We start from the raw sequence: 13,272 nt of genomic DNA on the forward strand, positions 1-13,272 counted from the left end.
ATCACGGGAGGAACGCTCGTAGGCGTCAAACTCACGAGATTAACATGTCCTCTGCCCGAGCCGAAGAAGCGCCGAGGCACGCTTCGGTAGTCAGGCAAAAGGACATCGCGATCTGGAGAGAGAGCAAGCGAAAAGGACGCACCCGTCTCTCGCTCCTCAGCCAGATCGACACGCGAGCCCCACAATCGCATTGCGGGTGCCACCCCTTTGAAATAAGCAAAGCGAACGCGAAGCACTTTAACTGTGAACATTCCACTGTGCTCGAATTCACCATGCTCAAACGCAAGGGCAGCATGCTCTTTCCCAAACAAACAAAGCAGTAAGCGTGTGTATCCAGTTCTGAATAGGACGAGAACATGGAGGGACACAGCGCTTACTCCGTTGACACATTTCTCTTTCTCCTTTACTTTTTCTAAACTCCTTTTTAGATCATAGAGAGATGAGAAAGAGAAAATCTGCACACTGTCAGTGATAAACTAAATAACTCCTAACAAAGATCTGTAGTAGATAGAGAGGAGATAGATGCTTGCACACCAAACACAGAAAGGTCTCTGAAGACAAAAGACCTGACGATGCACCTGCGGCTCATCTAATTAGCCTCGCGTCGCGGGTGCGCGCCGATGACGTCACCGACCGAGGCTATATTACTTCCGGTCGATTCCATCGACGTGTTTACACACTATATTCACAGCAGGTCAGGATTAAAGACGTTCCCAATGCGCTAAGCAGCGCAGCATCGATTGTAGCTTTTGAAAGGGAACTGCATGTACGTGTATGTATTTAAATATATATATATATCATTTCAATACATACCCGTACATGCAGATAAGGAACTCTGCTATATATATACACACACATACATGCATATATATTATACGTGTGTGTATATATATATATATATATATATATATATATATATATATATATATATATTTTTTTTTTACTGCAATATTTTTTGTAGGTTAATATGCTTTCTTTTAATATTAATTTCTGCTTTAATTCTTAATACATATTTCCACAGGTTCCTTGCAACAGGGAATTCATACCGCAGTATTGCCTCCAGCTACCGGGTTGGGCACAGTACTGTAGCTGTGTCCTAATGTGAAGGCTACAGCCTCCGAAGTCCGTATTTGAAGGCCGATTGGCCGTATTTGAAGGCCGATTGCGTCACAGCGGCACGACGAAACGTCACAGCGGCGCGACGAAGGATGTCCCAATTCAAAGGCTGCACACCTGGAGGTCGCATTTTAAGGCCGATTGCGTCACCGCGGCGCGATGAAGGCTGTCCCAATTCAATTCGGCATCATCCAAATGCCGTATTCGAAGGCCGGTTGAGTCATCGCGGCGCGACGAAGCTACCCTGATTCAAAAGCGACGCCAAATGCACCCTTCATTTCCCCGTGAAAGAAAGGATGCATAAACGGATCCTTGCGGCCTGATTCTATCCCATAAGCCATCGCGCGCCGGTGACGACAGCATTATTATTATAAAAAATGACGGCCGAGAGTTCGGTGGTGGACGGCAAATTCACATTTAAATGTAAGTATTATGTTTTCATTTACTCAAATAGCTAGTGAGTTAAAAGCCACAAGTTTTTCTTTCTTACAAACTTCATCTTAACTCATTCATCACCATTGCGTGGCTTCATTTGTAAGGTGGTATACAACTTGTCCTAATATTTAGTTTAATAATTGTTTCAGGGAGCAAGGAGCAGACAGCTCAATTTATTAAATTGCAATTAAATAAATAAATTAAATACATTTTTATTGTAATATTTGCACTAGTCTGTCTCACTTGTGTATTATAAGAAATATCACTCACCCTATAAAGCCCACAACAATAAGAAAAGCAGTAGACAAGGCAATGGGGTTTTACTTTTATGTGTTTTTGTAGTGGTGTCATGCAAGCTACGTCTACAAAGGTTTTAACTATAAGGTTAAAACCTTTAACTAATTTAAGGTTTTAATTTTTCATGTACCCTTTTCTGCTTTTTTATAGCAATTCTGGAGAAAATGGGTCTGCTGGGGAAGGTAATTAACTCTCATACAGGCAAAAAAAAAAAAAAAAAAAAAAAATACCAAGTAAGAAAGTTAATACACACATCTTAGCTGAAATGTATTGTGCTGTTGTTGTTAACAAGCCATGGTTAATTTGCTCTGCCTTAGGATTGCAAGTGTCCTGGGACAGGTGAGGGTGTGAGTGGGAAACCCACTGCTGAAACTTGGCCCTGGTTTGTCCTCATGGATGAGGTGTTGGGACAGAGGCACTCCCTGTCCTCATTGCCTTAATCCCTGAGGACAAACCAGGGTCAAGTTCAGCAGTGGGTGCCCACGGTGAGGAGGAGCCAGAGGCACCAGCACGAGCACCAGCATCAGCACCGGCAGCACCACGAAGAAGAGACCGAGAGGACGAGTTTTTGACTTGATTAGAGAAGACATGGGACTGCAGAGGCGAGGAGAGCACAGGAGAGGATGGACAGGCAAAAGAGAGAGTTTTCTCTTCTTGAAAGAATGATTGAGAATATTATATATATTTGTTTAACTTTTTTTAACTTATATTTTTTAAAAGGGAAAAAAATCTGTTTATTTATTTATTTTTATGCAACTTTAAATGTGTAAATAAAAATTCATTGCTCTGGACATAGTTTATTTTTGTAATGACAGTCATAATTTTTACATGAAACAAATGATTCTATACCTTTTTTCCCCCCAACTATTTACAACATACGTTAAAAAATCTCAAAATCAACATACACATTTAAATTTACAGTACATAAAATAAGAAAGAATGATGTAGACTTGTATTGAGCTGAGTGGGAGACCCTGGTGTGCTGCTGGACCGTGACAGGCTCCACAATAGAGCCCCTGGTAAGGCCTCCTGCTGGTGGGACTTCATCTGATGGTCTCTGAGTGTTTGAGTGCATATTTCCACTATCCACTAAGTTTTCTACCAACCGGTTTGCAGGGCTGACTCATGAAATAAATATTGAGATACTTTATTACGCTTTATTAATAACCACTAATACCGCATTGGGGAAAAACTACTAGTCATATATTTCAAACCTTAGTAAAGCAAAATGATCTTGCATAACGTTACTCTAATGTAGGCCTAAAGGTCTCAAGAGTAAAAGTGTATTCTGCAGGGAAAAAACCTCCTTGTCATGAACGAAGTTTGTAGTTCCTTACTTACCACCACTGGTTATTTTGACAATGAAAGTAACAACATGTACACTCTTAGAAGAAAAGGTTCTATATAGAACCTTAAAAGGTTCTATAGGCGCTTCGTATTTGGAACCCCTTAAAGAGTAACATTCGCACTAGACTTTTTTATATTCAACTGGGTTTTATATTCAAATAGCGTTGAAAACCTGTGTAAATGTATGTACCAAGGTCCATTTATGTGCATAATAAAAAGAATACACTAGCCTATAAAATCGCATCAAAGTAATTATAAATGAACATTTGAGCCTTCGTCTAAGCCGAAAGTACAAGACCTGAAACATCCTCACCATGTTCTCCAATGAAATATAAAACATAAAAATGGCAATAGCCAATTCTGGGTCCATAGCTGTGTACTCAAATATCAAATGAATTATCAGGATGGCTGTACTCTCGCACCGTTGCTTGGCGCCTGGAGCTGTAATCGGGAACACCTGGTTGCGCAATTAGGAAATTCCACGAAGGCTACAATCAAAGGACGCATAGGCTGCATAATTTGAAGTCCGCGGCCTTCGATTGATGCAGCCTTCACATTGGGACACAGCTACTATCTGGTATTGTGGCAGAAGTGGCAAAGGCCATTTGGGTCTCCATGGTGGATGACTACATGCCTGACAGTTGAGAATTTGTTCGGTATACTCGCAGCACAGTGTCGAATTTATCGGCAGACCATGTGGAAGCCTGTGTGAAGGCAACCTGTGTTCTACACAACTTCCTGCGGAGGACAACAAGGACTGTGTGGAACCCACAAACCCTGGCTGTTGAAAGAGAAGCCTCTGCACTGCAGAACATCAGCAGAGCATGGAGCAACAATGCTTCACGCGAAGCCATGCGTGTGAGGGAGACCCTTGGTTGAATACTTCTGTGCTGAGGGTGCAGTTCCCTGGCAGCCACAGGTGTGACAGGCATGAAAGGTTATTTTCAGAACTAAACCAACGGCTCTTTTAAGAGCCACCCACATTATAATAAAAGAGCAATGTTTTCATGTGCTTCCATCATCTCTTATTATTACAAAATTATATCGTGGCTACACTATTAGATATGCCCAATAAACACATCTCCCCAAATACATGACAGAATAACGTATGTTATACTAATATATATATATATATACTTAATAGTTTCATATATGAAATCAGTATTGGATCCTACTGACTTTTCACTGTATGGACAAAATTCTGGAACAAATGTATATACTGTATATTTTAAAGAAAAACAACAACAACAAACAAAGTCAACATGAACCTGGACTACAATGAGGTTAAAGGAGAATAGGCTTGGGCATCGAAAACCGGTTCCAACTTGGAACCGTTTTTTGAAAAAAACGATACCATTGGAATCGTTCAGAGAAAAAAAAGTCGATTCCGATCATCGGTTCCAAACGCGCAGGTTTTTGGCACATAGTGGCCACCGTATCTCCGGATTCGGAAGTGCTGTCCCGCGCGCGCTTTATCAGTTGCAGACATCAGACATGGAGCACGGTAAGCGGCGCTCAAAAGTGTGGCTTTATTTTACTTTAAAAAAACCTGGATCAGCACAGTGCAACACTTGCAGCAGACTTATTTCTTGCACGGGAGGATGCACTACTAATATGACGAAACACCTACGCCTGCATGGTATACAAACTGAGTGTAGCGTGTTTGACGTGCTGCGTAGGGCCACTGTCCCGTCCTCCTCGGGCAACACTTCACAATCGTCACAATCAGGTAAGGGATGGTAGTGTACACTAAATTGCTAATTGTGAACAACAACTTTGCTGAAATAATTTTTTCCCCTCGTAGATGAATGTAGCATTAAGCAAATTGCCCACACTAGTAGCAGCAGTCCTGATATCATTGCTGCTAATGCTAAACCGATGCAGACTCCGTTCACATTAGCAGCAAAGCAGGGAAAAATGCCATCTGAGAAAATTGAAGAGTGCCACAGAAAAGTTACTGCATATGTGGTGAAAAGACTGCACCCCTTCTCAGATGTAGAATCCCCTACGTTCGAAAACGCCGTTTTTATCCCAGAAAACGATTATTTCTAAAAAAGTGAGTGGAGATTTCTGAAAACGCCGGTTATGTGTTGTCGTGTCAACTGGGAGAAACGGGGTTTAAGGTTCTCTCTTGTCGATTCCGAGGATTCTGATTGGCTTGCATGGCTTTATCCTTCTCCCTACACTGCCGCCCATAGGTTTGGCATAGTTATAAAGGCGCTCGACGGCGTATTTATGCGGGTTGTGTGCACGATGTTATTATTGAAAACGGAGGGGGGGAAATATTCGTTTCTCTAAATACCCGGCTATGTGTAAATGTGGCCTAAGTTAACTGTTTATGTTAATCAATGATTTAAGATTTACCTTGACCAGTGTTGTGGGTAACGCGTTATAAAGTAACGCGTTAGAGTACTCTAATTACCTTTTTCGTGAAATGTGTAACTTAACGCGTTAGTTTTGTGCGTTAAGTAATCAGTAACTTCGTTATTTTTAAAAAAAAGTAATCCGTTATTTTAAGGAAAGGAAAATCCCGAGACAGTGTTTCTGCGCTTCAATACCCCACCACCCTCCAGCTTCATTAAGGCACACGCGCGGTCTCTTGCTCTCTCTCCCGCTCTGCCATGCACGCGCTGCGCGGTTTGGAGCACAGTCTCTCTCGCGGGCGCGCTCGCTCTAGATTCCGGGAGATTTTAACTAATTCGCGGGCATCAGTGAGCCGCTATCAATATGCGGGAGACTCCCGGAACTTCCGATAGACTTGGGATGTCTGCATTTCTATACTGAAATAATATCGCCATTATAATTATTGATTTTTTTATTGAAATAATAGCCCATCGGCGCATCTCTACTACCCGGGCTGGGAAGGTGTGAATTTTGATTAATATGTTCTGTGATAATAAATAAATAAAACGCTATGTGGAATAGCCTATTGATGACTGTCTTTCCTGTTATTGTTATCCTGCAGTGTTAATGTAGTCGGATGACTGACGTTATTCATTGCCAGGAGTCACGACTTCTAGGTGCATTTAAAGGGGGCCGTGTCTGTCAATCAAGCTGCAGCATGTGTGAGGCGCTGCAAACGGCTTTTAATTTTTGGTAACGCATGAGTACTCTAACGCGTTACTTTTATGAATAGATAACGCAGTAACGTAACTGATTACTTTTAATTGATGGTAACGTTGTAACCTAATTAACTACTTTCCAAAGTAACTATACCCAACACTGACCTTGACTGAGTTAACATTCCCAACATTTATTAAATATTAATGTATTAACTAACATGAACTAACAATGAGTAATACATTTGTTACAGTATTTATTAATCTTTGTTAATGTTAGTTATTAGAAATAAAGCTGTTCATTGTTTGTTCATGTTAGTTCACAGTGCATTAATTCATGTTAACCAGATTTTAATAAAGTATTAGTAAATGTTGAAATTAACATTAACAAAGATGAATAAATGCTGTATATATATCCTATTGTTATGTGTTGTGTTCACAGGGATATGATCCATTCTATCAACCCCAAGTACACTCCCCCTACCAGAGACTATTTTGGCAAACCAGTTAATCCCAGTTTGGTACAAGGTGGAAAAATCAAATGTAATCTCTGAGCTTGCTGATGTCCACTCTGTTGCCCTCACTTGTGACGCTTGGACTAGCATTGCTCAAGACCACTACCTAACTGTAACAGCACACTATTTAGTGGAGGGCAAAATGAAGCAAAAAGTGCTGCAAACAAAAGCTGTCTACAGCCCAGACTGGACATGCCGTGGCAGAGGAGATCGGTGACGTCCTCAAAGAATATGGCATCTTTGACAAAGTAGTAGCTGCTACTGTGGATAATGCAGCAAATATGGACATAGCCATAAAAAGACTAGAGTTTGTGAAACTGGGCTGCTTTGCTCATACACTCAATCTTGCAACACAGAGTCTCTACTCCCTGAGTGCAGTGACTCAGTCAGGGATGTGATTTTTCCGGATTAATCCGGATTTCCGGATTTTCTGACCTAAAAATATGACCTTCGTGAATCATGCAGATCTATAAAAAAAATAGGGGGGGATGTCACTGCCGCCACCATGGTAACCCGGGAGGGAACCACGATCGCCGTACGCGTGCAACAGAACCACACCGGGCAGCACGAGTATCAACAAGGACGTCACGTATTTGCGTTCAGGTTGTTCACCTGCTCAATTTCACTGCTGCAGTAACTTACCTCAGTCGCTCTCGCTCGACTACAGTAACAAGAACATCGCTGGATCGGATGATCTGGGTATGTATCATTGCTTGTGTCTTAATATAACCTATAGTTACTAATTTTACTTTGTTGCCGATTGATTAGATGTCGAAAATCGATATTGATTGATTTTTCACTATGGCAGGATGTTTAACGTTAAGCTTCAAGTTCATTATCATTATTTGTATCTGCTAGCTTTTGTTTAGCTACTAACGTTAACTAGCCACCATTAAAACTTTGCTGTATGAATCGTTGTATTATGTAGCAAGTCGTTTTCAAGGGTTTAGCAACTTATAAATTCATTTCTTGTGAATGTTTGTGGATTGGGAATGTTTGGCATCGATGCCAATCTCTAGATATGGTGGAGGGTATGTGATGATGTGGGGCTATTTTAATTCCAGAGGCCAAGGGAACTTTATCAGGATGCAGAGTATCCTGGATCCATATAGTAACTGGCCTTTAAAAATAAAAATCTGCCTGCCTCTATGGGAATTTAACATAGGGGTGTCCAAACTTATGCACCCTGTATTTTAAGGAAGAACATTTATTTATTTACGATACATTATTCATTCACAAAGAAAATTGGTGTCCTTAATGGTTGGATTTTTCCTATTTTTTTAAATTAAGGCATTAAGTTCAATTTCCAAAAGATGATTTTTTATTCCTCTTTTTAGTCAACTTTAGCATGGGTGTCTAAGTTTATGCATAGCACTGTATATATATATATATATATATATATGAAGACTTCAGATGCAAAAGCCTCTAAATGCCATCTGAGATTTCTTTTTTTCTTTAAAATGATCATTTTTATCAAGCTTGTATGTTTATGTTCAGTTATTTCACATTAAGGTAAATGAAAATTACCTATTAATGGTCATTCTAGTTTAATTACTGATCCAAAATATACGAGCTTGATAAAAGTGCTCATTTTAGAAGAAAATCTCAGATGGCATTTAGAGGCTTTTTTTTTATGGCAGTTTTTCTCCATACTATCGATGTCAAAATTGTAGCTCTGCTCTAGTTTTCAACCTTTCTGAAGAGCGGATAGACATAGTCAAAAAAATGTAAATATGAATATTTTTTTGATATGGATTCTATCTTACATTCTAATGAAAATTTTCCATTATTCTTGATTTCCAGCATACACAAAGTCATGGCCAAGCTAGCACTTAACAGCCCTGAATTAAAGTCTATCGAGGAGGGGGTCAAGAATCGTTTTAAATGGAGCTGGTTGCTGGAGACTGTCGAAGTTGAGGGAAACACTTTATCACTCAATTGCTTTAGCAAACTTAGAGAACCAGGGGCCTCATTTACAGATGGTACTCAACCAGAATGAGACTTTTACCGCCGCCGTTCCCGCGGCGGTAAAATTGCGGGGGTGTATTTGCTGGCTTTGACCGCTAAGAGGCGCTACAATCGCAGACTTTGAAAAGTGTCAGTTTATTCTCTCAATTGTGTAATCTGCCGCCGCACCGCGGCTCATTGAGAGTGATTGAAATGTGGTAAAACAGATCAATTCAAGTTAAACATGTAGTTAAATAAATTCATATAATCACAAGACTGAAATTAAATGTAGGCCTAATACATTTAATAAATAATAAAAACATTTCAACACAAAACATTGCAATAGAAAAATATTAGGCTACATCAATGAGGCTTTGCAAGAGCAACGTCTCATCAGCGGACCGACGGTAGCGCAGTGGACAACGCAACAGCACGAGCTTCACGGAGCTTCAAGCGATGCGAGATCGAATCTCACTAGCTTTGGCTGACAGCGTTAAATGTTTTACCATTCTTGATGCTTAGATGGGTAGCCTAACTGTTTATTGAAGTCAAGCGTTTTGTTTAATTATCAATGGCACATTACAACATAAATTTGCTACTTTCCAGTAGAGCCGCTGCACAGACGACAAAACTGATGAAGGAAAGATTATCAGCCGATCGCGTCAGAAAATGAAAATGGAAGCTATCTTTAATCTGCTAAATTATTGTTTTGTGAATCATCCACGAAATTGAGATGACTGACAATTGATACCCGTCATAGCAAAGGAAGAAATTTTTAAAAACAGATCCTGGCAGTTTATTTATTTAAAACAGGGTTGCATCGAGTTAGTTTATTAAGTAAGAAACAGAATCTTATTCTTGCAACACTTTAAATCTGTATTGCCAACGAAATTGCAGCTAAATAAACAATTAAAACAGTAGGCTATAGTCTACAAAACGAAAATAGTTCAAAGCAACATAAATTAAGATTTTCTTTGCTCTCTCGTGCTGGATCTCTTTTATTTTAGTTTATGTCTCCCTGCACTGCGCGCGCCGGGTCTCTCTCGAAATTAAACAAGATTTCAGGGTAAAACCCCATTATACAGCTGATAATACTGATGTCGCTGTGTGTCATCCAGACAAATCACGAAAAAAAAACTGTAACATGATTGAGTCTTGCTTCAAACAGAATGCCTGGTCGAATTCACCGTACAATAAAACGAGGTGGATCGCGAATAAAAGAGCTCTGCATCTGCTGCTCACTTGCATTCGTTTAGTTGGCAAGAACGCGTTTCGTCGATAGTTCATGTTTAGATAATGCCAGGTTGTGGACAAACACACTACTCAAACGTGTTAAAATTATACAAAACCAGTTGAAACAAATGGATTGAACACTTCAACTGAAAGTGTGTGTGAAACCTCTTTAAATACAATAGTCTACATAAAACTACAATATTTATAATTTAAGGGCCTACATTTGGACACATCGAGAGATTTATCTTTAAAAGTATTTTGCCTTTGCCTGGTCATCAGTCTCACTCTCCATATGAAAGACAGAACATTAACACCTCCTGAACCCCCAACCCCCCACAGGCGATCTGAGTCTGAGACCGACTTAAAACAAAGAGAAGTCGCAATTCACACTTAATTCTAGACATAGCATTAGGCTAGTAAAGTGTTGATAATAAAATAATTTAATTATTTAGGCTACATGTAGGCTAATAGGCTAATATTTCTGTCATAAAAGTTTATTAATAAACATTTAATTATTTCAAGAATTGAAGAAATAAAACGCTACCTCGGTTTGGGCCAGCTTTTTCCAAGCAAACCTAAATACAAACGCATGTTCATTTGTTCAAAGGCATGTTCATTTGTTGTCATGAATACAATGTTCAACTCAATGTTAAATTCCACTGGGATCTTTGGATCCTTACAACCAGGGTGCGCGATTTGTGAATTATCTATTATTATTTTTTTTATAGCCTATAAATCTCGAACCACAGTGCTTTGTGCTGCTGCTAAACTAAATAACATTTATATAATATTTATGAACTTAAATGAAACAATATCGCAATATTTCGACAAATAAATTATCTGATCTATTTTTACAATTTAATTCAGGGCGATTTAGCCTAGAGACTACATTTAATTATAGCGAGATTTTCACCCTTGTCCGTTCATCATTGGGAAGCGCTCACAGCTTTTGAGTAGATCTGCACCTCTCGGTTTCATACGGATTACCTTATCAGATAACATTTATTAAATATTTAGACATTTAAAAGCTTTAGACATAGCCGATTTCTTATCGTGACTGAGCGGAGGAAAGTGGCTTTCGGTTCATTTTTGTGACGCGCAGTTCCCGGAGACATGCAGAGACGACAGATAAACTTTTGAATAAAAGTTTGAATATGAATAGCCTACAAGTTTACAGTTTTGACCGATGTAGGCTAGGCTACTCTACTCTGATCTGTATGACTAAAAAACCACGGAGTAGCCTAAAGGGCCTAAGTTATATTAGCTGTCTGTTATGAGAAAAATAAATCCAAATGAACGCGCAGCCGGGTCTGCCGAACACTAATTCAACATGCCACAATAAAACCCGACTTTAGAACAATGGATAGCGCCACTCGGCGTGGTGTGCCAAAATACTTAATTAAAAACTTCAATATTTCATTCAAAATAATCTCAAAACGCTTTGTGACATTTTGAAAGCCGTGCATGCATTAAGGCACTGGAACCATGAACTGAAACTGGTTCTGATTTTATTGTTTGTCGTTTAAACGTGCCTGTTGCATATCTTTATTTTATATATTTTAAATGGTCTATTGGTGAAGTAATTTATAGCATTGGTTACTGTGGAGGGAGGGGGGATTAAAATAATTCAGCAGAAGCAGGGATGTTTAGACCAGAAGGAAATCCCCGTCCCCCCTGGCAAATCGCACCTTTAAAACCATGTTTTACAAACTCTATATGAACAAAAAAAAAGGCTATCCTGTATAAAAAAAAATGTTTTGTTTGTTTGATTGTCTGCATTAATAATAGGCTATGACATGCATTAATAGGCTAATATAAAATGTACAATAATCTTTGTTTGAACGGGATTCGAACCCGTGTCATCCATATGACCGATACGTAAATTCTGCCACTCGGCCATGAATATACTTATTTAAAAATGCCCGGTTTATCCAATCTCTTCCAGAAAAGCGCTCATCATTCGTCTCATTCCTCAGTTGAGTAGTAAACAAATAATCAGCTTCTTTGCACCTAATTTATTTTTGTTCGTTATTTTTGTTATTATTATTATTTTATCACGCTGCTCCCAACGGGCAATAGGCTTATGTCGCCCACCGACGTCTAGGTTACAATATGAAATAAAGGCTATATTGTTCTCGTCTCTATTTTTAAATTATGATTCTATTTTTCTGTCCTAAACAATGTTCTATAGTAGCCTATTTCATCTGTTAATTGACATTAACCCCGCTTACATTTCAAAATACGGCAATAGCGGCTGTTTTGCACAATGTCCCTCTGCGCCACCTGGCGGTCATTTCGCGAATGACTTTGAAATGCGACTGGATTATTTTTACCGCGGTAGTTTCGCCGCGGTGCCTGTCGCGGCGGTAATAGGCATTCTGGTTGAGTACCATCTGTATAAAACTGTGCGTAGAATCCTTACTAAAAGTGTACGTGCGCCCAAAAGGCAAAAATGGCGTGCGCAAAAAAATATTCAGACTTATAAAACCGTGCGTACGCCAGAACCTGCGCAGGATTCACTTTATAAATCCCACTCAGCGGAAGATTGTGCGCACATGCGTCTCCTCCCCAAAATAACCATATATGGAGCTTACAACGCCTAGTTTTACTATGCATATCCTCATCTGCATATCATTTGCATATGATTATTCATCCACGTGATAACATGTTTAATATACAAGACATTAGGAAAATATGAAATACGGATGTGCCGTCACATTACATTACATTCCACTGGCCAAATAGTATTTTTAATTGATTTATAGTAGTAATGGAAACAGATAGACCTTGTTGTGCATTATATTTGCACAATCTGCTATTATCATGATAAGCAATTATCTCTGTAGTTAAAACATTAAAACACAGCATGCCAAAGGAAAAGTGTTCAAAAGCATTGCATCTACAACAAATATTTATAGGCTATTTATTGAATATATGTATTTTAACTTTTCAGTAAATGTCATGTAGTTTAACTTCATTAATGAGAATGGCATCTAAATGTTTAGGCTATATCAGAAGTAAGAACAGGAGAGAGGCCGCACTATGCATAAATTAACTTTTTATTTGCACAAACGCGTTTGTGCAAATAAAAAGTTAATTTATGCATAGTGCGGCCTCTCTCCTGTTCTCAATATTCCAATTATTCAGGCCAGCACTCTTAAAGTTTATTTTAATCACTGAGTGAAGCCCGCTCCTATTCACATTTACTTATATCAGAAGTAAAACATAGTTTAAATCATTATTTTATTTAAACTGTTTTTGAGAACACGCACTGTAGCCTATTTATGATTAGGACTCATAATGAAGATTTACAGTTTTACTTC

General features: G+C 39.1%; 1 long non-coding RNA gene across 1 annotated transcript; it reads left to right on the forward strand.

Annotated features, from left to right (window-relative positions):
• Positions 1 to 1,108: 1,108 nt before the first annotated feature.
• LOC306999291 lies at positions 1,109 to 2,599 on the forward strand. The gene is made up of 3 exons (XR_013797814.1): positions 1,109 to 1,539; positions 1,999 to 2,030; positions 2,166 to 2,599. It is a non-coding gene; the product is annotated as an uncharacterized lncRNA (long non-coding RNA).
• The last annotated feature ends 10,673 nt before the right edge of the window (positions 2,600 to 13,272 follow it).

The sequence above is a fragment of the Phoxinus phoxinus genome (genome assembly GCF_949152265.1).
Source record: "Phoxinus phoxinus genome assembly, chromosome: 5".
In the NCBI taxonomy this organism is placed as follows: domain Eukaryota; kingdom Metazoa; phylum Chordata; class Actinopteri; order Cypriniformes; family Leuciscidae; genus Phoxinus; species Phoxinus phoxinus.